This window comes from Hyla sarda, chromosome 2 (assembly GCF_029499605.1).
Source record: "Hyla sarda isolate aHylSar1 chromosome 2, aHylSar1.hap1, whole genome shotgun sequence".
Lineage (NCBI taxonomy): Eukaryota > Metazoa > Chordata > Amphibia > Anura > Hylidae > Hyla > Hyla sarda.
The window spans coordinates 453,591,639-453,618,870 of NC_079190.1; the positions used below are offsets into that span (position 1 = coordinate 453,591,639).

A 27,232-nucleotide genomic window follows, 5' to 3' on the forward strand; every position below is an offset into this window, starting at 1 on the left:
CTTCTGCCATCTCCAGGCTATGTCATTCAGCCACTATATGGTTTCTTCATGTTGATGCCAGATCCAGGCTCTCTCATTCTGCCACAAATGTTCTCCTCATGCTGATGCCAGCTCCAGGATGTCTCATTCTGCCACCATATGTTCTCCTCATGCTGATGCCAGCTCCAGGCTGTCTCATTCTGCCACCATATGTTTTCTTCATGCTGATTCCAGCTCCAGGCTTTCTCGTTCAGCCACCATACGTTCTCCTCATGCTTCCGCCACCTCCAGGCTGTGTCATTCAGCCACTTTATTGTCTCCTCTCACTGAAGCCAACTCCAGGCTGTGTCATTCTGCCAGATTATGGTCTCCTCAGGCTGCTGCCAACTCCAGGCTGTGTCACTGTGCTGCCATGTGGTCTCCTCATGCTGCTGGCACATTAAATAATACTTTTTAGGTTAATCTATTAGAAATCTTCAATTTAAATGTTAAAAAATATCTTTAATAATTTCAATTGTGAGGCCCTATGGTCTCATCAGGCTGTTGCCACCTCATGGCTGGGTCATTCAACCACTATATGGTCTCCTCATGCTGCCGCCACCTCCACACTGTGTCATTCAGCCCCTATATGGTCTCATGATTCCACCACCTCCAGGCTTTGTCATTTGACCACTATGTGGTCTCTTCATGCTGCTGCAACCTCCAAGCTTTGTTGCCATATGGTCTCCTCACACTGATGCCACCTCCAGGCTCTGACATTTTGCTGCTCTGAAACAGTGATTCTAATAGCGACGCCTGTAATCTGCATGTCATACTGAATAACAGTATTATTTCACTAACACAGCACACTCCCTATGAGTGGTACGACAAGGCAAATTGTTCTACACCCTTATTGAGGCTCTCTGTAGCCCGGAAATAGCTGTTTTTAATAGCAATTTGCCGCAAATAAATTCGGACAGAACCCAATTTTTGGAAAAATTCGGCAAATTGGCCGAATTGAATTTTTCAAAATTTTGCTCATCTCTAGCTGTGAGTCCAAAGCAGCATTGTGCTTTGAGAAAGACCTAAAAATTATGTATTGAGCCTTATTTGTACCTTTGTGCTGTAGAACCATACTGTATCACAGTGCTGATTTGGAAATATATTTATATTCTTTCTATCTGTCATTCCCATTTATTCTTATTTTTTGTAGGTTGCAAACACAAAGCTCCAGCTGTGTTTTGTGACAACCCTCCTGTAAAGCAAATGAGGTTTGAAGATCACAGTTTCTTGCAATCTGTGTATAAATTACAATGTACTTTTTGTTTGTGCTACAGCTTGGCATAAGCAAGGACAGTCCTTTGAGCTCAGTATTTCTTTTTTTTCTTTTACTTTTCTTTGCTTATCCTCTTAAATTTTCCATTCAGATTTTATCAGCCTGAATGTATACATTTATAATAAATGTATATATATATATATATATATATATATATATATATTATTTTTTTTTTTCCAATAAATGACTTATTTCTGTTAACAAAAATCGGTGACCATGATGCTTTAAGTGTTTCACTTTGTGTCAGTAAATTTTCAACTTTATTTATTTGTAACATTCTGTATTAATGAATTCCTCAATTTATGTTTACGGTATACATAGGTACAAATCCTCTGAACAGATGTAGTGCTAAATAATTTAAAATTAATAATTACATAAACAACTAAATAAATTTATCTTTTTACTTGTAGCCACATAAGAAAGACATATATATATACAGTATGAAGTTAATGAATCGTTTTAAGGGGCTACCTGATACAAAAACTGCAGAGACATGATAATTGTCTATTTGTTGGGGGTACAACCATTGGGCTGCTCATAGTGTTAAAGGGGTACTCTGGTTTCAAAAAACATATCCACTACCCACAGGATAGGAGCTATCTGTCTGATTCCAGGGGGTCCTACCAATGCGTACCACCCAACACACACATAATCTCTTGTACGGTGCACTGGCTCTCCTCGTGGACAGAGCGGTCGTTGATGAAGGGAATGTGAATAGGGGATAACCTTTTCATGGTCCACTGATAGTTTGTGCCTTCTTTTGTTTTTGTTGTCCAACATTTATGTTTCTTTCATTTTAATTATTTGCATGAAACAAACAGGAGAATTACTCCTGGACAGTGGTTGACCTGAAAATAGCTGACCACTTTAAGAGTCCCATCCAGGCAGTGGATGCCTATAGAAACTGGATCAAATATAGTTAGAATTGGACTATGTTTTAGACATTAAAGTCAATGTGATGATCGGGTTGTATGTCAGCTTCGTTTTGACAAGTTTGTTGACGTGTAGCTCAGCAGAAACTTAGGAATGCAGATCAAATGTGGCCTTACATGCACGGCAATTTAATAGCCATGTTCTAAGTTTACAGGGGTATCATTTCATGCTGTTAACCTGGCTTACACAGACCTAATCTATATATATAAAACTCAACGTGTGTTTGTGTGTGGGTGTGTATGTATGTATGTATGTATGTGTGTATGTTCCACAAGAACTTCCAAACGGCTAAAGATATTAAAATGAAACTTGGCACACATGTTACTTATATGTCAACAACAAACATATGATAGGTGATTTAACCCTTACTCACCCCCATTTTCCAGGGGCAGGGTTTATGTTTAAAGTCCCATACAAGTCTATGGAAAATATATGTTACTACTTAACTTCGAAACGGCTGGAGATGTTTCCATAATACTTGGTTACATGTTACTTATATGTCCACTTAAAATATAGGATAGTTAATTTAACCCTTAACTACCCACATTTGTGAGGGTCGGGGTTTTTGTTTAAAGTCCCATGCAAATCAATGGGAAATGTATGTTCTCACATAACTTCTGTACGGCTGGAGATATTTCAATACCTGGTACACATATTACAGGTCCGGATATGAGGACGGGATGGGAGGTCGAGATAGGAGGTCAAGATAGGAGGAAGGGATGGTCGGGATATGAGGATGGGATATGAGGACGGGATAGGAGGACGGGATAGGAGGTGGAGATAGGAGGTCGGGATAGGAGGTCGAAATAGGAGGTCGAAATAGGAGGCTGGGATAGAAGGTCGAGATATGAGGATGGGATAGGAGGTAGAGATAGAAGGTCGGGATAGGAGGACGGGATAGGAGGTCGAGATGGGAGGATGGGATAGGATGACAGGATAGGAGGACGGGATAGGAGGACGGGATAGGAGGAAGGCATAGAAGGACGGGATAGGAGGTCGTGATAGGAGGACAGGATAGGAGGTCGGCATAGGAGGACAGGATAGGAGGTCAAGATAGGAGGACGGGATAGGAGGACAGGATAGGAGGACAGGATAGGAGGGCAGGATAGGAGGAAGGGATAGTAGGACAGGATAGGAGGACAGGATAGGAGGTCGGGATAGGAGGTTGAGATAGGAGGACGGGATAGGAGGTCGAGATAGGAGGACGGGATAGGAGGACGGGATAGGAGGACGGGATAGGAGGCCGGGATAGAAGGCCGGGATAGGAGGCCGGGATAGGAGGTCGAGATAGGAGGTCGAGATAGAAGGTCGAGATAGGAGGTCGGGATAGGAGGCCGGGATAGGAGGTCGAGATAGGAGGACGGGATAGGAGGTCGAGATAGGAGGACGGGATAGGAGGTTGAGATAGGAGGACGGTATAGGAGGTAGGGATAGGAGGTCGAGATAGGAGGTCGGGATAGGAGGCCGGGATAGGAGGTCGAGATAGGAGGACGGGATAGGAGGTTGAGATAAGAGGTCTGGATAGGAGGTCTGCATAGGAGGTGGAGATAGGAGGATGGGATAGGAGGTCGAGATAGGAGGACGGGATAGGAGGATGGGATAGGAGGTCGAGATAGGAGGTGGATATAGGAGGCTGGAATAGGAGGTCGAGATAGGAGGACGGGATAGGAGGTTGAGATGGGAGGTCGGCATAGGAGGTGGAGATAGGAGGACGAGATAGGAGGTCGAGGTAGGAGGACGGGATAGAAGGACGGGATAGGAGGTCGAGATAGGAGGACGGGATAGGAGGACGGTATAGGAGGACGGGATAGGAGGTTGGGATAGGAGGCTGGGATAGGAGGTTGAGATAGGAGGACAGGATAGGAGGTTGAGATAGGAGGTCGGGATAGGAAGTCTGCATAGGAGGTGGAGATAGGAGGACGGGATAGGAGGAAGGGATAGATGGACGGGATAGGAGGTCGAGATAGGAGGACAGGATAGGAGGTCCAGATAGGAGGTCCAGATAGGAGGACAGGATAGGAGGCCGGGATAGGAGGCCGGGATAGGAGGTTGAGATAGGAGGTCGAGATAGGAGGTCGGGATAGGAGGCCAAGATAGGAGGACAGGATAGGAGGTTGAGATAGGAGGTCGGGATAGGAAGTCTGCATAGGAGGTGGAGATAGGAGGTCGAGATAGGAGGACGGGATAGAAGGACGGGATAGGAGGTGGAGATAGGAGGTGGAGATAGGAGGCTGGGATAGGAGGTGGAGATAGGAGGAGGGGATAGGAGGTTGAGATGGGAGGTCGACATAGGAGGTGGAGATAGGAGGACGGGATAGGGGGTTGAGATAGGAGGACGGGATAGGAGGTCGAGATAGGAGGACGGGATAGGAGGTCGAGGTAGAAGGACGGGATAGAAGGACGGGATAGGAGGTCGAGATAGAAGGACGGGATAGGAGGTCGAGGTAGAAGGATGGGATAGGAGGACGGAATAGGAGGTCGGGGTATGAGGATGGGATATGAGGACGGGATATGGGGTTGGGATGTGACAACAATATATGGGGATGGGATTTGAAGTAAAAAGCTTCCTCCTTTGTTTATTTTCCTCCCCAACAAGGATGAGGAAGGAAAAACCGGGCAACGCCGGGTACTCCGCTAGTAAACAATATAAAAACTTTAGTCCCATCCACTATACATAGATTGACCTCCCACCACTTTAGGATCTGTGGAACACAAACTAAACATACATTTATAATACAGGTAGATATGTGAAATGGAATCAAAGGAGGCAGTTTCTGAAAGCCCCCCATTATACATGCAATTGTCCCCTGCTTCATCTTTCTATGAGGGGTAAAAAATATAATTAGGAAATATTGTTTTATTTTTTCCTTTTTTATTTTTTGGCGGACGGAAGAAGCATGGCGGCCAAGGGGTGGTGAGATCATGTAGGGAAAGCAGCATATGAAATGAAAACCAAGGTCTATAATGTGATTGACTGCTTTCATGTGTCAGTCAGCACAAAGGCCAATGGGATGCAGCAAGGGACACAGATAAAAGAGAACTGACACCACTACATGCAGAGTGACGGAGCTACTGAAGAGAGCAAGAGAGACTGTTATAGGAACAGCTAGTGTTTAGAAAGATAGGTAGAGATACAGATTAGAAATAGAGACTGTGAGGGAGATTTATCAAAACCTGTCCAGAGGAAAAGTTGCTGAGTTGCCCATAGCAACCAATCAGATGGCTTCTTTCATTTCTCAGAGGCCTTTAAAAAAATGAAAGAAGCGATCTGATTGGTTGCTATGGGCAACTCAGCAACTTTTCCTGTGGACACGTTTTGATAAATCTCCCCCTGTGTGTGTATGTGAACAGGATTAAATCTCCATGCAAGAATCTTATAGGGGCTCCTATACACCAAAAGAGCTTAATCACAGCCTCTGAATGGTTCATCTTTCCCTACTACAAATACAAAGCCTTTTTTAAGGCTCATACCTGCATATACCTGAATTGAATAATGTTCCTGAAGCAGCTACAGTAGCCAGTGAGGTGCAGTGATCTGTGCCACCCACCCACAAATTGTATTCAAGTGGCACCTATATATGTCTATCTGGCCTGTGAAGACAGTAGTGATCTGTGACTCTAATAGTGTTCCTGAACCAGCTACAGTAATCAGTAAGGTGCAGTAATCTGTGCCACCCACAAAGTGTAGTCAAGTGGCATCTATATATGCCTATAGGGCCTGTGAAGACAGTAGTGATCTGTGACTCTAATAGTGTTCCTGAACCAGCTACAGTAGTCAGTAAGGTGCAGTAATCTGTGCCACCCACAAAGTGTAGTCAAGTGGCATCTATATATGCCTATAGGGTCTGTGAAGACAGTAGTGATCTGTGACTCTAATAGTGTTCCTGAACCAGCTACAGTAGTCAGTGAGGTGCAGTAATCTGTGCCACCCACAAAGTGTAGTCGAGTGGCATCTATATATGCCTATAGGGTCTGTGAACACAGTAGTGAATATACAGTAATAGATTTACACAAACACTTTCAGTTCTCATTGTGCTGACTAGGGATGAGCGAATCAAATCTGACGAATCTGAATTCATTACGAATTTCAGGAAAAATTAGCTTTCCAACTAATCTGAATATCGCCCCCGATTGGATCGCACAAATCGCTTCATTAAACTCCATTTAGTGCAACCCAGGCTCCAGGGAATCTAAAATGGCGGATCCACATGTGAGGACATGGGGAAAGGAACTCTGGGAAGGCGGCAAGACGGGTAAGTGGGATGACCCTGAATCACATGCAGCATGCAGCCTATCAGCAGCCAGCCAACCCTGTGATGTCACAGCCCTATACAATCAGCAGCCGTCTTGCGTCCAGTCACATCTGCATTTTATTTCAGAGAGAGCGTTTCATTGCAGGGAGAGATTGAGCATTGTGTACATTGCACAGAAACACAGCTTCACAGCAGCGATTTACCACAAGCTCAAATCACTGCATAAAAGCACTGACAGAGAGAGAGAGAAAGTACACTTTTGGGTGTAATACACAGCGACTCCACTGCTGCAGTGCGGTGTACAACAACTGTAAAACTTAAAGGGGCCAGTTAGGCAGAGCAGTAAAAGCCATTGTCACTAGCTATTAGTGCCTAATAATACTGTGTGGTGGCAGATGAGAGGATACTGTCTTGTGGGAGTGTAGGGTAGTTAGGGTGTTGCTGTTCAGGATAGTTAAGGGCGCTGTTAACACTTGTCACTCATAACGCCAGGGTGAGGGTTAAATGCTGTATCCTTGATAGGCCTATTGCCACCCTTCCCAAGAGCAATAGGTGATGCAGATATAAAGGATTGTCCACAACCACTGTTAACTGAAAACTTGCAGGAACTTTTACTGAAGAATTTCTGTACATGCAGCAATAGTAACAGTCCAGATAACATAGTCTCTATGCATATAGCTGAGCAGCGATTGACAGTTGGTTGGGATCCGATAAGCTCAATTTAGCTTCTTAGGGATTGTATAGCAGAGATCCGCTGGATTTAGGGGGGGCGTTTAGGTCCAGTGATCTTGCGATGAGTAGCAGGGAATTGCTTAGTCTATCCGCTAGGTTGGTCCATACAGCTGTCACTCACTGTTACAATGGATTGTGGGTGATCACATGTCTAAACCACCAAAGGCCCTTTAGCAAAAATCATAGAGTTCTGAACCTAATCACATGACCTGCAGGTTCTGCTACGCTTGAATAGGTAGACAATTACATATATACATATATCTGTACTTATATTTATATGAACTTCTATATAGTCATAGACTAACTGAAGGGTGACAAGGGGATAACTATAGAAGAGGGACCCCGACGTCCTAGGGACTCTGACTATGAGGACCTCTATACAGGTAATGTATACAATACGGTACTGGGACACCACAACTGTACTGGGCTCTACTGCACAGCGATTCTGTACTGCTGCAGTTGGTGGTACAACAACTGTAAAGCTAACAGGGGCCAGTTAGGGTGAGCATGGAAAGCTATAGTCACCTGATTACAGTGCCTAATACAGGTTGCAATGTGGAGCTTATTGTCCTCTCATAAGTGTAACCTATACATACATAGGTGTGTAAATTTTTGTTTTTTTCCTGAAAAACTAATTTTGACCTAGTTTCTGTGAAAGGCCAGCCAAAGCTACATCCTTGTTTCTATAGCCTTACACAGTTTTAAGCGGAGCGTATTGTCCAGCTCTCATAGCTGTAAATAGTACATACACCTACGGGGTGTATGTTATTTTTTTTCTCCTGGAAAACTAATTTTGTCCTAGTTACTGTGAAAGGTCAGCCAAAGCTACCCACTTGTTTCTGTAGCCTTATACAGTTTGTAGTGGAGTGAATAGTCCTCCTCTCATAAGTTTAAACTGTAGGTACACCTACATTGTGTAAGTTTTTTTCCCTGAAAAACTAATTTGGGGCTAATTACTGTGAAAGGCCAGCCAAAGCTACACCCTTGTTTCTGCAGCCTTATACAGTTTTAAGCTTAGCGTATTGTCCAGCTCTCATAAGTGTAAACTGTAGGTAAACCCACGTGGCGTAAGTTTTTTTTCCCCTGAAAAACTGATTTTGGCCTAGTTACTGTAAGAGGCCAGCCAAAGATACCCACTTGTTTCTGTAGCCTTATACAGTTTGTGGTGGAGCGCATAGTCCTCCTCTCATAAGTTTAAACGGTACGTACACCTAATTTGGGCCTAATTTGGGCCTAGTTACTGTGAAAGGCCAGCCAAAGCTACACACTTGTTTCTGTAGTCTAATACAGTTTTAAGGGCAGTGAAGCGTATTGTCCTCCTCTCATAAATGTAACATATATATTTCCTTTATATATTTTCCTGTTAAATTAATTTGGGCCTAGTTACTGTGAAAGGCCAGCCAAAGCTACACACTTGTTTCTGTAGTCTAATACAGTTTTAAGGGCAGTGAAGCGTATTGTCCTCCTCTCATAAATGTAATATATATATTTCCTTTATATATTTCCCTGTTAAATTAATTTGGGCCTAGTTACTGTGAAAGGCCAGCCAAAGCTACACACTTGTTTCTGTAGTCTAATACAGTTTTAAGGGCAGTGAAGCGCATTGTCCTCCTCTCATAAATGTAACATATATATTTCCTTTATATATTTCCCTGTTAAATTAATTCCGGCCTAGTTACTGTGAAAGGCCAGCCAAAGCTTTACACTTGTTTTTGTAGTCTAATACAGTTTTAAGGGCAGTGAAGCACATTGTCCTCCTCTTATAAGTGTAACATATACTCAGCTGGTGTATAAGTATGTCAGGCAGAGTAGTGCCAGGATGGGCACAGAGGACTGCAGAGGCCTAAATTCATCACTTAGTGGTTGCAGCAGACTAGGAATGAGTGGCAGCAGGAGTTGCAGCGAGAGGCCTGAGCTCCCGGTATCAGCTAGCAGTCGTGTCTCGACCAGCAACCCATCTGCCGTCATCGCTTGGTTAACTCGGTCATCCACTTAATCACAAGTGACATCTAACACCCCCAGTCAACAGTCGGGGAGTTCCTCAGACACAACGCTCAGTTGGCATGGCCCGGGAGCAGTCAATATCCTCCCATTGCCTCTTTCCTATGCTGTTGCCTCCCCCACAGAAGTATCGTATGCTGTGGGTTCAGCTCCACTATTTAGTGAGGACGATCTACTAGAGGACAGTAAGCAGCTACTGCCCAGCCAAGAAGTGGAGGAGACATCCGCCGCTTACTCCCCTAGGCTGGCAAGTAGTGATTAGGAGAGTGGCGTGGGAGGTGGTGATGCAGCAAGCGTTCAGGCTCCTGAAGCAGACACTGTTGATTAACCTAAGAAGGACATCAGTGATGTGCAGACACAACTCGATGATGATGAAGCCGATTGCACTTGGGAGCCCGGCGCAGAAGGGAGAAGAGAGTTGCAGGTTGTCAGTGAGGCAGCAGCTGAGCCAGCAAGGTGGTAGCATGGTTGGGATTCAGCATTGGTGGAAGAAGTGGAAAGTCTGGAGCCAAACATGCCCGGGGTAGACCACCTGCTTCACGGCAACCTACCGGCAACCTAGTGGAACAGGGGTTCCTGGAGTGGGTGGCAATAGCAGTCAATCAGCGCAGACTGTTGGTGGGAAAATCAGCTACTCAGCGGTGTGGCAGTTTTTCATCAAGCATCTAGAGGATGTTAAGGACTCGGAATGCAGGGCGTATCCATACGCCCTATGTCCTGAAGAGGTTAAAGGGGTATTCCAGCCCAAAACTTTATTTTAATATATCAACTGGCTCCGGAAAGTTAAACATATTTGTAAATTACTTCTGTTAAAAAATCTTAATCCTTCCAATAGTTATTAGCTTCTGAAGTTGATTTGTTGTTTTCTGTCTAACTGCTCTCTGATGACTGACGTCCCGGGAGCTGTGCAGTTCCTATGGGGATATTCTCCCAACATGCACAGCTCCCGGGACGTGACATCATCATTGAGCATTTAGACAGAAAACTTCAGAAGCTAATAACTATTGGAAGGATTAAGATTTTTTAATAGAAGTAATTTACAAATCTGTTTAACTTTCCGGAGCCAGTTGATATATAAAAAAAAAGGTTTTGCCTGGAATACCCCTTTAACCTGACCACATGCAAGATGTGTCGGCAGAAGATAAAGTGTGGCCAGGGTCCCAATGTTGGCACCATGACCTTGCGTCAACATATACAAGAATACTGAAACTAAATGGGAGACTTTTAAGAATATTTTAAATTCTCACTGTAAGAGGTATATACCTTATGGGAATAAAAGGGTCAGGAATAAAAGAAAACAAATATGGATGAATAAAAATGTTAAGGGGGCAATAAATTACAAAAAATAAAGCATTTAATCTACTAAAACAGGATTGCAGTGAAGAAGAATTAAAAAGCTATAGAGAAAAATATAAAATCTGAAAAAAAAACAAACTGATAAATGCCACAAAAATAAAGACAAAGATTAATTAAAATTAATTAATTAAAACTAACTAATTAAAACTAACCTTAAAATGTTCTTTAACAATATAAGTAGCAATAGGTCAAAAATGAAAGTGTAGGCCCTTTAACCCTTTAACGACGCAGGACGTATATTTACGTCCTGCGCCGGCTCCCGCGATATGAAGCGGGAACGCGCCGCGATCCCGCATCATATCGCGTCGGTCCCGGAGCTCATCAACGGCCGGGACCCGCGGCTAATACCACACATCGCCGATCGCGGCGATGTACGGTATTAACCCTTTAGAAGCGACGGTCAAAGCTGACCGCCGCTTCTAAAGTGAAAGTGAAAGTGACCCGGCTGTTCAGTCGGGCTGTTCGGGACCACCGCGGTGAAATCGTGGCGTCCCGAACAGCTGACAGGACACCGGGAGGGCCCTTACCTGCCTCCTCGATGTCCGATCGGCGAATGACTGCTCCGTGCCTGAGATCCAGGCAAGAGCAGTCAAGCGCCGATAACACTGATCACAGGCGTGTTAATACACACCTGTTATCTGTGTAAAAGATCAGTGTGTGCAGTGTTATAGGTCCCTATCACCCCCCCTTTTCCCATAAAAAAAATAAAACAGTGTAAAAAAAAAAAAAAATAAACATATGTGGTATTGCCGCGTGCGTAAATGTCCGAACTATAAAAATATCTAATTAATTAAACCGCATGGTCAATGGCGTACGCGCAAAAAAATTCCAAAGTAAAAAAAAACGCATTTTTGGTCACTTTTTATACCATTAAAAAATTAATAAAAAGCGATCAAAAAGTCCGATCAAAACAAAAATCATACCGATAAAAACTTCAGATCAAGGTGCAAAAAATGAGTCCTCATACCACCCTGTAAGTGGAAAAATAAAAAAAGTTATAGGGGTCAGAAGATGACATTTTTAAACGTATACATTTTCCTGCATGTAGTTATGATTTTTTTCCAGAAGTGTGACAATATCAAACCTATATAATTAGGGTATCATTTTAACCGTATGGACCTACAGAATAATGATAAGGTGTAATTTTTACCGAAATATGCACTGCGTAGAAACGGAAGCCCCCAAAAGTTACAAAATGATGTTTTTTCTTCGATTTTGTCGCACAATGATTTTTTTTTCCGTTTCTCCGTGCATTTTTGGGTAAAATGACTAACGTCACTGCAAAGTAGAATTGGCGACGCAAAAAAATAAGCCATAATATGGATTTTTAGGTGGAAAATTGAAAGGGTTATGATTTTTAAAAGGTAAGGAGGAAAAAACGAAAGTGCAAAAATGGAAAAAGCCTGAGTCCTTAAGGGGTTAAAAAATTACGAGGAAGAAATTATAGACGGGGATCAGGAAAAAGCAAATATATTAAACAAATTCTTCTCCACTGTACTCACTGGGGAAAATGAAATGCCAGGGGAAATATAGCGAGATAAGGTAAACTCCCCAGTATAGGTTACTTGTCTAACCCAAATATATAGGGCAAATACTATGTGCCAGGGATGTGCATATATAAAACTTAGCTTTTAATTTATCAAAAATACTAAAAAAAGATATAGTGGTGTTTGGTGATGTATAAATGATATTTGTTAGATCACTAGTATCATTGGTCTACACTGGCCTCTGCAGGGCCCAGCCAGTCCAGTGCAACCAATCACCCTAGGCGGCACATGCACACCACAAGGTGATAATAGTTTTAAACCACAACGCGTTTCTACCTGCTGGTACTGAGCAGGTGTCCTCAGGAGGTATAGAAAGTGATCAAGTGAATAATTTGCTAGAGGATTGTTGTATCCCTACTAGCTCCACAATTGCAGCTAAAAGAAAATTCTAGCTCATTGATCAGACCGCTTTCATGATAGACAATAATACCACATAAGTTGACATGGGTGCCTGTAAAAAAGAATATTTCTTCTATCCCTACAGTATTTGCTCATTCGGAGCTTATACATCTTAAAAACCTGTGGGGATAAATAATACAGGCTTTCCCTAGTAGTCACACGTGGTATACAGTTGCGGTCTGGGGCAATCTGCCTCCGTGATCTCCACCTGCAAAAAAAATGAGGGTATCGATGTTGAACATATTCCCTATGGAGAGATAGACCAGTACTGTGTTCTAACAGACTGTATGCAACTCACGGTTAGTTGTAAGCAGAGTGCTTAGACGCATCCCCGCTCTCCGCTGGGTGCCGGAAGTGTCCGGACACTCTCACCTGATGCGGTGAGATGTGGCGTCTGTCGTCACTTCCGCCGGCAGAGCTGCTTCAATCAGCGCGGCGCGCACCGCCCTCTGTGACGCAACCAGATGGGCGTGCGTAACCATTGTAAACAAATACACGCCGCGCTGACACCAATGAAAGCAGATGCCGGGAGTGACAGTTAAATTAACAAGTGATGTTAGTAAATCCCATTCGGCGGATCCCAACATTGGTAAATCACTATATTAGATCAGGTATGCTGCATAGTAGGGACTTGAATCAATAGATTAAGGGCAAGTTGATAAATAATGGCTCACTATTTGTACATGTGAGTGCTAAAGAGCTCATTATATTCTGATGAGATGTGTCAAAGAATAATGTTTGATTATGTTATTAGATAAGATACTGGGGATCAGCCAGATCACGCACCAAAACTGTATTTGTAATTATTTTATTCAGAGTGTAATTATTTATACACGTGACATGGGGGGATGGAGAGCCCTATGAGGATGTTGACAGAGGTTAATGGGGCCCTAGGGAACCTATCCTTTCCCTATTACACCCTATAGAATTGACCCTAGGCCTATAGACAGAATTTTAAGACAATTTGTCTTCAGTCTTCCCTCATACCTTAGGGATACGATGGACCTCCTAAAAAGGATTGAGGGAATAACAGTAAATAACTCTACTATGCTGGCAAGCATTGACGTCGAGGCGTTGTACTCGTCCATACACCATACAATGGGTTTGCGAGCCGTGGAGTATTTTTTGAGTGCACGTGGATCGCAGTTCCAGGAACACAACCAATTGGTATTACAATTATTACAGTTTACACTAACCAGAAATTACTTTCTGTTCCAAGGTCGCTTCCATCACCAGCTCAGGGGGACTGCCATGGGGAGCCCTTGTGCCCCCAGCTATGCAAACCTCACCCTGGGCTGGTGGGAAGCGACCACCCTGTTCCACGACGAACAGGAACACTTCAGTGAATCAGCCATGATTTGGCTTAGATTTATTGATGATGTGTTCGTACTGTGGAATGTGACCTCTGAAGAATTTAGCCAATTGGTACAATCTATTAACAATAATGATATAGGGCTCTTGTTTACGTATGAAACTCAGACCAAAGAATTAGCCTTTTTAGATATAAAAATTTTCATTGATTCTGACCACGCTTTACAAAGTACTATACATCGGAAATTAACATCTACGAACAGGCTCCTGAGGTGGGAGAGCTGCCACCCGGGCCCCCTCAAAAGGGGGATCCCGAAGGGGCAGTTCTTACGCCTCAGGAGGAATTGTTCGAGGACAAAAGACTATAAGAGAGAGGCCCGAGACATGACGGCACGTTTTCGGGAGAGGGGTTATCCCCAATACATCCTCACTCAGGCATATAGAGAGGCATCTGCCAGATCACGCACCGAGCTTCTTAGCCCCAAACCATCTACAGAAACTACAATGCAACCAGCCAGAATTATTGCCACATATGATAAATTAGCAACACCAATACGGGATATCATCAACCATCATTGGGAAATTCTGAAAATGGACCCTGACTTGCACGAAATAGTGGGAATAAAGCCAGAGATCACCTACAGAAGAGGAAAAAGCCTGGGTGATTTACTGGTACATAGCCATCTAGACAATCTGAATTTACAGGGTCAGACGTGGCTAAACAAACAGAAACCACCACAAGGTTGTTTTCAGTGTGGCCATTGTCGCGCTTGTCAACATATCTGTAAGACAGCGATGGTCCCTACATCTACCCACGGGATCAAACAGTTCATCAACTTCTCCACCGTGTCTGTGATCTATGTAGCTATATGCACATGCCCTATGCTTTATGTTGGTAAAACCATCCGTCCTTTAAAAAAACGAGTATTGGAGCATATAGGTGACATACGGCACTCACGTGATACACCAGTAGCAGTCCATGTCAACACAGTACACGGAGGAGCAGTTGGTGATATTAAATTTGTGGGCATTGAGAGAATAATCCCTTCAGAAAGAAAGGGCAACCTTGATAGGTTGCGCTTACAAAAAGAGTGTAGATGGATCTACAATTTGAATTCCATCTCACCATGGGGGTTAAATGAACAACTACAATTTGCTTGTTTCTTATAATGCGACATGGGTGCTCCGATTGAGGTGACCACTAGGCAGTTAGGGATGACTTTAGTAGGTCGGACAGGAGTAATATACTCACCTCCTCCCCCTAGAGAGGATATTATAGATACAGAGTAGGAGGTTCCTGTGCGGGACCGCCCTTTTTAGGGCGGCCCCCCCGCCTAGGCCTAGGGTCAATTCTATAGGGTGTAATAGGGAAAGGATAGGTTCCCTAGGGCCCCATTAACCACTGTCAACATCCTCATAGGGCTCTCCATCCCCCCCATGTCGCGTGTATAAATAATTACACTCTGAATAAAATAATTACAAATACAGTTTTGGTGCGTGATCTGGCTGATCCCCAGTATCTTATCTAATAACATAATCAAACATTATTCTTTGACACATCTCATCAGAATATAATGAGCTCTTTAGCACTCACATGTACAAATAGTGAGCCATTATTTATCAACTTGCCCTTAATCTATTGATTCAAGTACCTACTATGCAGCATACCTGATCTAATATAGTGATTTACCAATGTTGGGATCCGCCGAATGGGATTTACTAACATCACTTGTTAATTTAACTGTCACTCCCGGCATCTGCTTTCATTGGTGTCAGCGCGGCGTGTATTTGTTTACAATGGATACGCACGCCCATCTGGTTGCGTCACAGAGGGCGGTGCGCGCCGCGCTGATTAAAGCAGCTCTGCCGGCGGAAGTGACGACAGACGCCACATCTCACCGCATCAGGTGAGAGTGTCCGGACACTTCCGGCACCCAGCGGAGAGCGGGGACGCGTCTAAGCACTCTGCTTACAACTAACCGTGAATTGCATACAGTCTGTTAGAACACAGTACTGGTCTATCTCTCCATAGGGAATATGTTCAACATCGATACCCTCATTTTTTTTGCAGGTGGAGATCACGGAGGCAGATTGCCCCAGACCGCAACTGTATACCACGTGTGACTACTAGGGAAAGCCTGTATTATTTCTCCCCACAGGTTTTTAAGATGTATAAGCTCCGAATGAGCAAATACTGTAGGGATAGAAGAAATATTCTTTTTTACAGGCACCCATGTCAACTTATGTGGTATTATTGTCTATCATGATAGCGGTCTGATCAATGAGCTAGAATTTTCTTTTAGCTGTAATTGTGGAGCTAGTAGGGATACAACAATCCTCTAGCAAATTATTTACTTGATCACTTTCTATACCTCCTGAGGACACCTGCTCAGTACCAGCAGGTAGAAACGCGTTGTTGTTTAAAACTATTATCACCTTGTGGTGTGCATGTGCCGCCTAGGGTGATTGGTTGCACTGGACTGGCTGGGCCCTGCAGAGGCCAGTGTAGATCAATGATACTAGTGATCTAACAAATATCATTTATACATCACCAAACACCACTATATCTTTTTTTTTAGTATTTTTGATAAATTAAAAGCTAAGTTTTATATATGCACATCCCTGGCACATAGTATTTGCCCTATATATTTGCTATTATGCTGGATGATTAAATTATTCATTGGGGAAGACGTGGACCCCGTTAAATAACAACCACGTCTCTTTATATACTTGTCTAACCCAGGAAGAAGTACAGTGCCACCTACAAAAAATCTAAATAGACAAATCGCCAGGTCCAGATGGCATTCACCCCCGTGTTCTAAAGGAATTTAGTAATGTAATAGACAGACCCCTATTTTTAATATTCAGGGACTCTATAGTGACAGATACTGTTCCCCAGGACTGGTGCATGGCAAATGTAGTGCCAATATTTAAAAGGGGGTCAAAAGGTGACCCCGGGAATTATAGACCTGATAGTTTAACCTCCGTTGTACGTAAATTACATAGTAGTTACATAGTTCATAACGTTGAAAAAAGACCAGAGTCCATCAAGTTCAACCTATATCCCTACTGAGTTTATCCAGAGGAAGGAAAAAAAAAACTCAGACGAGAGGTAAAAATTCCTTCCCGACTCCAGAATAAATCCCTGGATCAACATTCTGTCCCTATAAATCTAGGATACATAACCAACAATTTATTATTCTCCAAAAATGCATCCAGACCCCTTTTGAACGCTCTTACAGAGTTAACCATGATCACCTCCTCAGGGAGAGAATTCCACAGTCTCACTGCTTTTACAGTTAAGAACCCCCATTTGTGCTGCTGTAGAAACCTTCTTTTCTCAAGACATAGAGGAGGCCCCCTTATTATAGATGCATTCTTGGGTATAAATAGATCATGGGAGAGATCTCTGTACTTCCCCCGATATATTTATTAATTGTTTGAGGGTTTCCTAAGGAATGCTTTTTTGGAGTATCTTGATAAAAATAAATGTATGACTCAATATCAGCATGGATTTAAGAGGGATCCGTCCTGTCAAACTAACCTGATCAGCTTATATGAGGAGGTGAGCTTCAGACTGGACCAGGGGCAACATCTGGATGTCGCATATCTGGATTTTTCCAAAGCATTTGATACAGTGCCACATAAAAGGTTGGTGCATAAAATGAGAAGGATGGGGCTTGGGGAGAATGTGTGTAAGTAGGTAAGTAACTGGCTCAGTGATGGGAAACAGAGGGTGGTTATAAACGTTACTTATTCTGATTGGGTGACTGTTACTAGTGGGGTACCACAGGGGTCAGTATTGGGCCTGTTCTATTTAATATATTTATTAATGACCTAATAGAGGGGTTGAATAGTAAAGTAGCAATCTTTGCAGATGATAGTAAACTCTGTATAGCGGTAAACACTATAGAGGACAGTGCACTGTTACAAATGGATCTGGATAGGCTGGAGGTTTGGACTGGGAAGTGGCAAATGAGGTTCTACACTGATAAATGTAAGGTTATGCACATGGGGAAGTAAAATACAGGCTGGGATTATGTATTAAATGGGAGCACACTTGGGATGACTGACGTAGAAAACGACTTAGGAGTCTTAGTTAACAGTAAATTTAGCTGTAGTGACCAGTGTCAGGCAGCTGCTGCTAAGGCAAAAAAATCATGGCGTGCATCAATAGGGGCATAGATGCCCACAACAAGGAAATAATTCTACCGCTGTACAAATCACTAGACCACACATGGAATGCTGTGTACAGTACTGGGCACCAATGTACAAGAAAGTGGATAAGGGAAAAAATTGACCCATGCATCAGGCACTGTTCGGATTCCCAATATAAATAAGATCCAGATCCAAATGTAGCATGATAGTATGAGGTACTATGTTTATTTAGCACACTAATGACCCATTTCGGAGGTGGCACCCTCCTTCCTCAGGTGGCACCCTCCTTCCTGCCAATCTGAGGAAGGAGGGTGCCACCTCCGAAACGCGTCATTGGTGTGCTAAATGAACATAGTACCTCATGGTACTTTAATGCTACATTTGGATATGGATCTTATTTATATTGGAAATCCGAACAGCGCCTGATGCATGGGTCAATTTTTTCTCTTATCCACTACACTTAACAGGACTGGACTCTCCATCCCTGTGACCATTCAGGCTTTGCAGTTCACCTCCATCTTAACTACTACCACTATACCTCGATTCAGGGGTGATAAGCGCAGTTTTACTTCAGTAAGGTGAGCGGCCATCCGCAAAGCTGGTGCAATCCAGCCACTCCTTCATTCCCACCCCATTGTCTTGGGTAATACACGAGGCGCGGTCCCTCTCTTTTTGTCTTTTTCTATGGGGAATGGGAGGACTACAGTACCCAGAAAGATTACCAGAATTGGTGTTATTTAGTTTAGAATAAAGAAGGCTTAGGGGAGACCTCATAACTATGTACAAATATATCAGGGGGCAGTACAGAGATCACTCCCATAATCTTTTTATAGCCAGGACTGTATCCATATCAAGGGGGCATCCTCTACATCTTGAGGAAAGAAGGTTTCTACACCAGCACACATGGGGGTTCTTTACTGTAAGAGCAGTGAGACTATGGGTAAACAGTAAGACAATACACAATCGGGAACACTTTCTCTTAGGCTAGTGAGCATAAAGATCCGGCAGGGAACAGGAGGAAGTGTGGGGTTAAATAAGACCAGTTCCAAGTAAACACCAATCAGTGGTGCACTGGCCCTTAAAATCTCTGAGAACCGACACGTGTGCGCCCCCTGGGAGGTGGATTTTCACGCGCTGGACACCAGGGAGGACAGACGAAGCAGGAAGACAGCGGGGCAGGTGAGAATCGGCGGACCAAGCGCTATCGCATCACATCATGCAAAGTGCATTGCGGTCTGTGCGGGGAGTTGGGTAGAGTGTGTGCCCACAGCCGGCTACACGTTAACACATAAGGTCCATTGTAACCGGTGGGGGTAAAAACTTCACCTGCAAGGCCCTACTCTAGCACTATTAATTCCCTTCTTGGCAAGTGTTACTCGCCCTAAAAAGGACAGCCGCACACAGGAACCTCTTCCTATTTCAACGTTCACACACTGCCGTTTTCCAGGGATTTTAGGTGGAAATAGGGAGAGTTTCCTGTGTGGGGTCACCCTTTTCAGGGCAAGTAACGCTTGCCAAGAAGGGAATTAATAGTGCAAGAGTAGGGCCTTACAGGGGAAGTTTTTACCCCCACCGATTACAATGGACCATACGTTGTTCCCTTCCACCTTTTAGAGGTCTTTGCATCACATCAATACTTGGTGGTGTAGGTGACACATGGTGTTTTTTGCACACCTTTCCTTTTGTTAAATAAAAAAAAAATAATAATAATTGGGTACATATATTTTATCCTAAGAATATTATTAAAAATTTAGTTTTAAGTAATGCATATCCTCAATACTTACTTTTGCATACTAACACTTTTACAAAAGAGACCATTTTCTTCTGCCTACCTGCCTCAGCTACTATTCTGATCCTGCCAACCGCCAGATGCTACACATCTGATACCAAGTTCTCCTTTTTTCACCCACCTTCGTCACCGGGTACTGGTATTGCCACCCACCGCCCCATTCTGTCACCTGGTCACTTTCAGGACTCCTGATGCTGCTGATGCCACCTCCAGGCTGTCTCATTCTGCCACCATATGTTCTCCTTATGCTGATGCCCGCTCCAAGCTGTGTCATTCTGCCACCATATGTTCTCCTTATGCTGATGCCAGCTCCAGGCTGTCTCATTCTGCCACCATATGTTCTCCTCAAGCTGATGTCACCTCCAGGCTGTCTCATTCTGCCACCATATGTTTTCCTCATGCTGATGCCAGCTCCAGGCTGTCTCATTCTGCCACCATATGTTCTCCTCATGCTTATGCCAGCTCCAGGCTGTCTCATTCAGCCACCATATGTTCTTCTCATGCTGCCGCCAACTCCAGGATGTGTCATCCAGCCACTTTTTGGTCTCCTCTAGCTGCCGCCAACTCACTCCAGGCTGTGTCATTCAGCCACAATATGGTCTTCTCATGCTGCCGCCACCTCATGGCTGTGTCATTCAGCCACTATATGGTCTCTTCATGTTGTTGCCACCTTCAGGCTGTGTCATTTAGGCACTATATGGTCTCCTCTTGCTTGCGTCAACTCCTAGCTGTGTCATTCAGCCACTATATGGTCTCCTAATGCTTCTGCCACCTCTAGGCTGTTTCATTCAGCCACTATATGGTCTCCTCTTGTTGGGGCCAACTCCATGCTTTGTCATTTTGCCAGAATATGGTCTCCTCCTGCTTCTGCCACCTGCAGGCTGTGTCACTTTGCCACATGTGGTCTCCTCATGCTGCTGGCACATTAAATAAAACTTTTTAGGTTCATCTATTTGAAATCTTCAATTTAAATGTTAAACATATCTTTAATATTTTCAATTGTGAGGCCCTATGGTCTCGTCAGGCTGTTGCCACCTCCAGGCTGTTTCATTCAGTCACTATATGGTCTCCTCATGCTGCCGTCACCTAAAAGCTGTGTCATTCTGCCACCATATGGTCTCCTCATACTGATGCCACCTCCAGGCTCTGTCATTGTGCCACTCTGCGACAGTTATTTAAATAGCAACACCTCTAATCTACATGTCATACTGAATAACACTATTATTTCACTAACACAGCACACTCGCTATGCTTGTTATGGCATGGCAAAGTGTTCTACACCCCTATTGAGGCTAGCCCAGAAATAGCTGATTTTAATATCGATTTGCCGCAAATAAATTCGGACCAAACTGAATTTTTTTGGAATATTCGGCGAATCGATCGAGTAGAATTTTTCTAAAATTTGCTCATCTCTAGTGCTGACAGCTCATTGTGCTTCCACACAAAAAAAGTGTTGAAACTTAGATTTGACAAGTAGTTTGGTGAAAATGTACCCAAAAAAGGAAAAAAGTTATGTTCTCTGGCAGTAAGAATGTTCATGGCAGTACTAGTACAGGCAGTACTAGTTTAGTACATTTTGCTCCTCCCCCACCCTCCTTTTATCGCTTTAAAATCAAGCGCGGCCATGCTGTGTTACATCTGCTGAGCCTTGGTGAGAAAACCCACACAGCAGAGGAGCTACTATCCTTTCTTCAAAAAGAGGTTTCACACTGGTTCCCATGTCTTGAGGTGATATTGAAAAACAATGTTGCTTATATCTCCACAAACTTTGTCAAAGCGCTGGGTGTAGGTGGCATTACACACTCTGACTGTTTGGGACACGTGCTAAACCTTGTGATCAAATGTTTCTTGACAACTTGTCCAGTTGTCAAGCCAGTTAAGCTTACATGCAATAAAATTTGAGTTCGGTTTAGCTGTTCGTATGCTCTTAAACATGACTTGCTTCACCTACAGTGCTAAAATGTCCTTCCCCAACACCCCCTTATTTGTGATGTTCCAAAACGGTGAAACTTCAATTTACACATGTTGGAATGCCTATACCAGCTGCAAAAAAGCGGTGACCGACTTTTCCATGTGGAAGCAAGACAAATTCTGGAGCCAGTGTGATTTACAACTCAGGGATTGGCGGGTAATCAGGGACATTTGTCACGTGCTTGTGCCTTTTGAGGGGGCTACAAGATACGGCATTGGTGATGTAATGCCTCTGATATTCCTTTTGAAGGAGACTCTGATGGCAATGATGGAAAAAGGGATGGAGGAGACTTCACATCTTGATGGCAACAGTACGATTGTTCTTCTTGAGGAGGAGGAGTTGGATGAGGAGGTAGTGGGACTTGAGGAGAAGGATTTGGAGAAAAACGAGGAGGAGCATAACCAACTCTGGCAGTATGGCACAGAGGTGGAACATGCTTAAAAACTGGCAAGGATGGCTAGGTGTATGCTTTCCTGCTTGCACAATAACAAGCATGTTGTGGGCTTGAAGGGTAGAGAAGTGTTTTGGATAGCCACACTCTAAGATCTTCGTTATAAACCCAAAATGGGGGAATTTTTCTCGCCTTCTGAGAAAGAGGCAACATTTGATTTGTATAAGGAGAAGCTTTGCAGCCAGCTTGCCACAGCTTTACAGCTACAAACACCTGCTGGACAGGGGTCCAGTCTCAGCTCTCCGCAGTAATTGCTCCCCTTCCTTAGCAGCAGTGGCAGTATCTTGATGTTTGAGCACATGATAACAAAGTTTCTGCATCCTGTATACTCCTCTGACATGAGTCATCAAAGGGATGTAAATCAATACCATAATAATTGGGTTAAGGCCACCTCAGCAGTGCCTTTTCTCTGACGGACACCATGAGTCCATTAGACCATTGTCCAGAACTTGTCTAGTTTGCCATGAATGTTCTGTCTTGTCCACCCTCAAGTGTAGCTTCAGAGAGAGTGTTCAGCGCAGCAGGCAGTGTGGTCACGCTGAAGCAAACAAGATTGTTAGCCAGCAGCGTGTAAAAACTCACTTTTACTAAAATGAGTCGGGCATGGATAAGTTTAGAATTTAAGCCTCCTGTGCCAGATGCCACTGATTAGGCAGCACTACCACCACCCGTGCTGGACGCTAGTGGCATCTGTCCGCCATCTAATGCTGTACAGAAGTAACAACAGTTATCCACCAGCCCACCATCTTCCTGCCACTACCAGTCCACCATTTCATGCTGTACACTAGTGACATCTGTCCACCATCTCATGCTGTACAATAATAACATCAGTTAGCCCCAAGCCCACCATCTCCCTGCCACTACCAGTCCACCATCTTATGCTGTACGCTAGTGACATCAGTCCGCCATTAATGCTGTACGCTAGTGACATCAGTCTGCCATCTCGTTTTGTAGGCTATTAACATCTGATTTCCTTCTCATTCTGTATGCTATTAACATCAGTCAGCCACCACCTGCTGTACGCTGGATACTACAAGAAACACCAATACACCATCACCCTATTTCCAGCAAGGCCTACACATATACACAACCCCTCATCCCCCAAAAAGGGATACTTCTTTTGGCTTTTCAAACTAAAGCTACTTCTTCTTCAGTTTTCACTATTTTAGAATCCCAGTTCTGTTACTACTCCCCAAAAAAGGAAAATTTTTGGCACTTTGGATAAAGCCACTGTGTCTTTCCATGCCTCCGTTTGCATATTAACACTGGCAGGCATCTACAAAAAACCAGAGATACTTTATGGTGCTCTATTTTGGTGTGAATAAGCCAAAAAAATAGGTGAGCTGTAATAGTTACCATGGGTTACTGCGTGTCGCCATAACTGAACCATAAAAACCCTTTAGGACCGAGCGTTTTTCAATTTTTTCACTTTAGTTTTTTCCTCCTTACCTATTAAAAATCATAACCCTTTCAATTTTGCACCTAAAAATCCATATGATGGCTCATTTTTTGCACCTACAATTCTACTTTGTAATGACATCAGTCTTTTTACCCAAAAATCTATGGTGAAACAAACAAAAAATAATCATTGCACGACAAAATTGAAGAAAAAACACAATTTTGTAACTTTTGGGGCTTCTGTTTCTAAGCAGTAAATTTATTGCTAAAAATGAAACCTTCTCTTTATTCTTTAGGTCGATACGATTAAAATTATACCCTACTTATCTAGGTTTGATTTTTTCTTCTGGAAAAAATCATAACTACATGCACGAAAATTTATATGTGTAACACTTACTTTTCAGTAGACAGGACACAGGTAGTAGTGGATCCGCTTGACCTGTGTGGCAGATGACATGGACCATACCAGGGAGTGGAGTCTAAGGTGCCACTAGTTTTCACCAGGCCCACCACAAAGCGGGATGGACTTGATGCGGCAGACGGCACCCAGGTCGCTACCCCTGGCACGGCTCGACCCCACAGGCGGCTGAGGAAACTCGAGGCACAGGTAGGATGAGGCAACTCGTGGTCAGGAAAGCAGGAGGTCAGGGCAGGTGGCACAGTAGCGAAGTCAGGCAGGGGGCAAAGGAGCAAGGTCAGATCACAGAAAAAGGGTACGATACATGGCAAGGCAATACTCTGGAACGCTTTCTAGGGTAACAAAGACCCGGCAGGGAAGTGTGGGAGGGGGAGGAATGTATTAAGTGAGCACAGGTATTAATTAATGGGCGCACTGGCCCTTTAAATTTCAGAGCTCCGGCGTGCGTGCTCCTTAAGGGATGGGGACATGCGCGCCGGAGTACAGAGGCCGAGGAGAGTTCAGGAGGAGCAGGAGGTGAGTGACGGACTGGGACTCGTATGTGGGCGTGTCCCGCAATGCAAATCCTAGCCCTGCCGGCTTCAGCAGGAGACGGGGCCATGCGTCACGGCCAGCATGTGCAGCTGGAGCACTAAACATGACAAATTGTCATCTTCTGACCCCTATAACTTTTTTATTTTTCTGTGTACAGGGTGGTATGAGGGCTAATTTTTTTGCACTGTAATCTGAAGTTTTTAGTGGTACAATTTTTGTATTGATTGGACTTTTGATTGCTTTTTATTAATTTTTTTATGATATAAAAAGTGACCAAAAATACGCAACTTTGGACTTTGGAATTTTTTTGCGCGTACGCCATTGACCGTGCGGTTTAATTAATGATACATTTTTATAGTTCGGACATTTACACACGCAGCGATACCACATATGTTTATTTATATTATGGTTACATATTTTTATATGGAATTTGAGAAAAGGGGGGTGATTGAAACTTTTAATAAGGAAGTGGTTAATGGTGTTTTCTTTTAAACTTTTTATTCCACTTACTTTTTTTTTTACTTTCGGTTGCCTTAGGGGACTTTTAGGAGGAATCATTAGATTCCTCATACAGATCAATGTGGTTTCATAGAACCACATTGATCTGTGTGCTCTGCGCTCGATTGATAAAGCATGGTCCTTCTAGTCTTTATCATTCACAGAGCAGCAGCCACCACAGAAGGAGAGGTAATCCCTCCGGCTACCCCACTGGACCACCAGGGATGGTTTAAATGTCCCTTTAGATGCTGCTGTCAACTTTGACGGCAGCAATCTAAAGGGTTAATAGCCGGACGCAGCGATCGCTGCATGTCGGCTATTAACGCCGGCCCCCAGCTACAGGAATAAGCTGGGGGCCGGCCGGTATGATGCGGGTTAGATTTGGGAGCCCACACCATACAAGTGTTAGACAGTGTTAGACAGGGGTTTAGAGCTGTTAGGCAGTGTTATAAACGTTTAGGGGCTTATTTATTTTGCAGTTGGAGGCGAACTGAGCCGAACCGAACTTATGATTTCCAAAAAGTTTACTCTCTATAGAGTTCTGGGAAATCACTTACTGCATCTACCCCTGAAGAAAATAAAAAGGCATAGCAGTAGCATCAACATTTTTAAAAATAGTTTTTACATGTAATTTGTTAAAAATGTATACTATCGTTTGTCAGTTTTAATAAAAAAAATAGAAAAATCTTAATTTGTAATTATTAAATAAAATGGTTCCTCAATGATAATAATAATTTGTTAGATGCATATTTGCATTTCGTCTGTGTGATCTTGAGTAATGTTATTTACACTGAGAAATACCTTTGACAAACATTGTCAATAGATCCCGATGTACTTAGGTTCGTCATATCAAAGGGACTCTGCTTAATATGCAAAATGCAGAACTAAAACTAATCTTGTATCTCGGCATGACGTCTTCTGTTGCTGAAAATTCAAAGTATCTTAGTTTTTTCTTAATTAAGTTAATCTGTGTGGCTGTTTCCCCAAACATATGGCTCCACAGCTAATATCTTAAAAGTATGAGAATACCAATGCATATGGTATATACTTATAGAGTAGGAAAAAAATTCCTGTCACTACGCACAATAAAATTCACAGGAAAAACTGTTAAAAAACTGGGATAAAAAAAAAAGGGGGGTTGACACGGCAGACATTGAGGACCACCCCAAGTGAGGCAGTGGTAATGGTAATTTTTTACAGAAATGTCCATTACACCAATATTGCACTTCTGTTGCAGTGACTACTGTACACCAAATGAAAATTTTATGTAATTTGCAGCATTTGGGAAGCGGTAGCTACTTGAATCGAGTTATGCCTGTACTGGCTTCAATTCAAGTAAGCATAGTCCTCATAAGAATTTAAGATAAAAAAAAAAGATGGTTAATGGTTAATGTCATTTAAGGGTAGGGACACACGTAGGGCATGGAAGACCACGCTCACTTTTCCCTTTAAAGAGTACCTGTCATCAAACAATATTTTCTAACTACTCCTAACACCCCTCCTGCCCTGAAAAAAATAAAAAATAAAAACTTCCTAGCTTTTAATGAGCTATGTATAATACCTTTCCCCTTGCTCACATTGTGTGAGCTCCCGACAGGAGACAGTGGGTGTTCCGCAGCAGGCGCAACGTCACTGAAGTCTGTGAAAGCTGTGCCTCACCACTGAAGCCTGTGAAAGCTGTGCCTCGCCATGCCCCGCACACACTTCCAGAGTTTGGACTTCTGCAAGTCCGGGTGGAGACCAAATTAACTATTTGTGAACAGAACAGAGCCATCTAGTGTCCTTTTTTTTCAATCATATTATAATAACATAAGGAGCAGTATATTAAAAGTTTAGTTTGGGGACAGGTACTCTTTAATTTTTTTTTGTAAATGTTTTATTATCAATTTTCAATGAGCTGAGATTTTTGTATTCATTTAAATGGGCACTGTCAGATGCAAAAGCTTTTTATATGTTGTTACTGATGAAACTTAAAGACCTTTTGTAATATGGTTGTTTAAAAAAATTAAAAAATATTTACTAAAGAAAATGGCTCCTAAAAATCCCACCACAAGTGATTGATACTTAATCGGACACTAACCAGTCATGCAGCAGCATCAGGCTTGTCCATGAGTTATAAACAAGAGATGACTCGTGGACAAGGCTGCATCAGCAGACACACCAATCACCTTCCACCACCACCTTCCCC

At 43.2% G+C, this 27,232-nt stretch overlaps 1 long non-coding RNA gene across 1 annotated transcript in view; it reads left to right on the forward strand.

The window, feature by feature from the left end:
• Positions 1-5,585: 5,585 nt before the first annotated feature.
• Positions 5,586-27,232, forward strand: part of LOC130357045 (uncharacterized) — a 34,781-nt gene continuing 13,134 nt past the window's right edge. The window contains exon 1 of the long non-coding RNA XR_008889082.1: positions 5,586-6,480. This is a non-coding gene — a long non-coding RNA (uncharacterized LOC130357045). The remainder of the gene's footprint in view (positions 6,481-27,232) is intronic.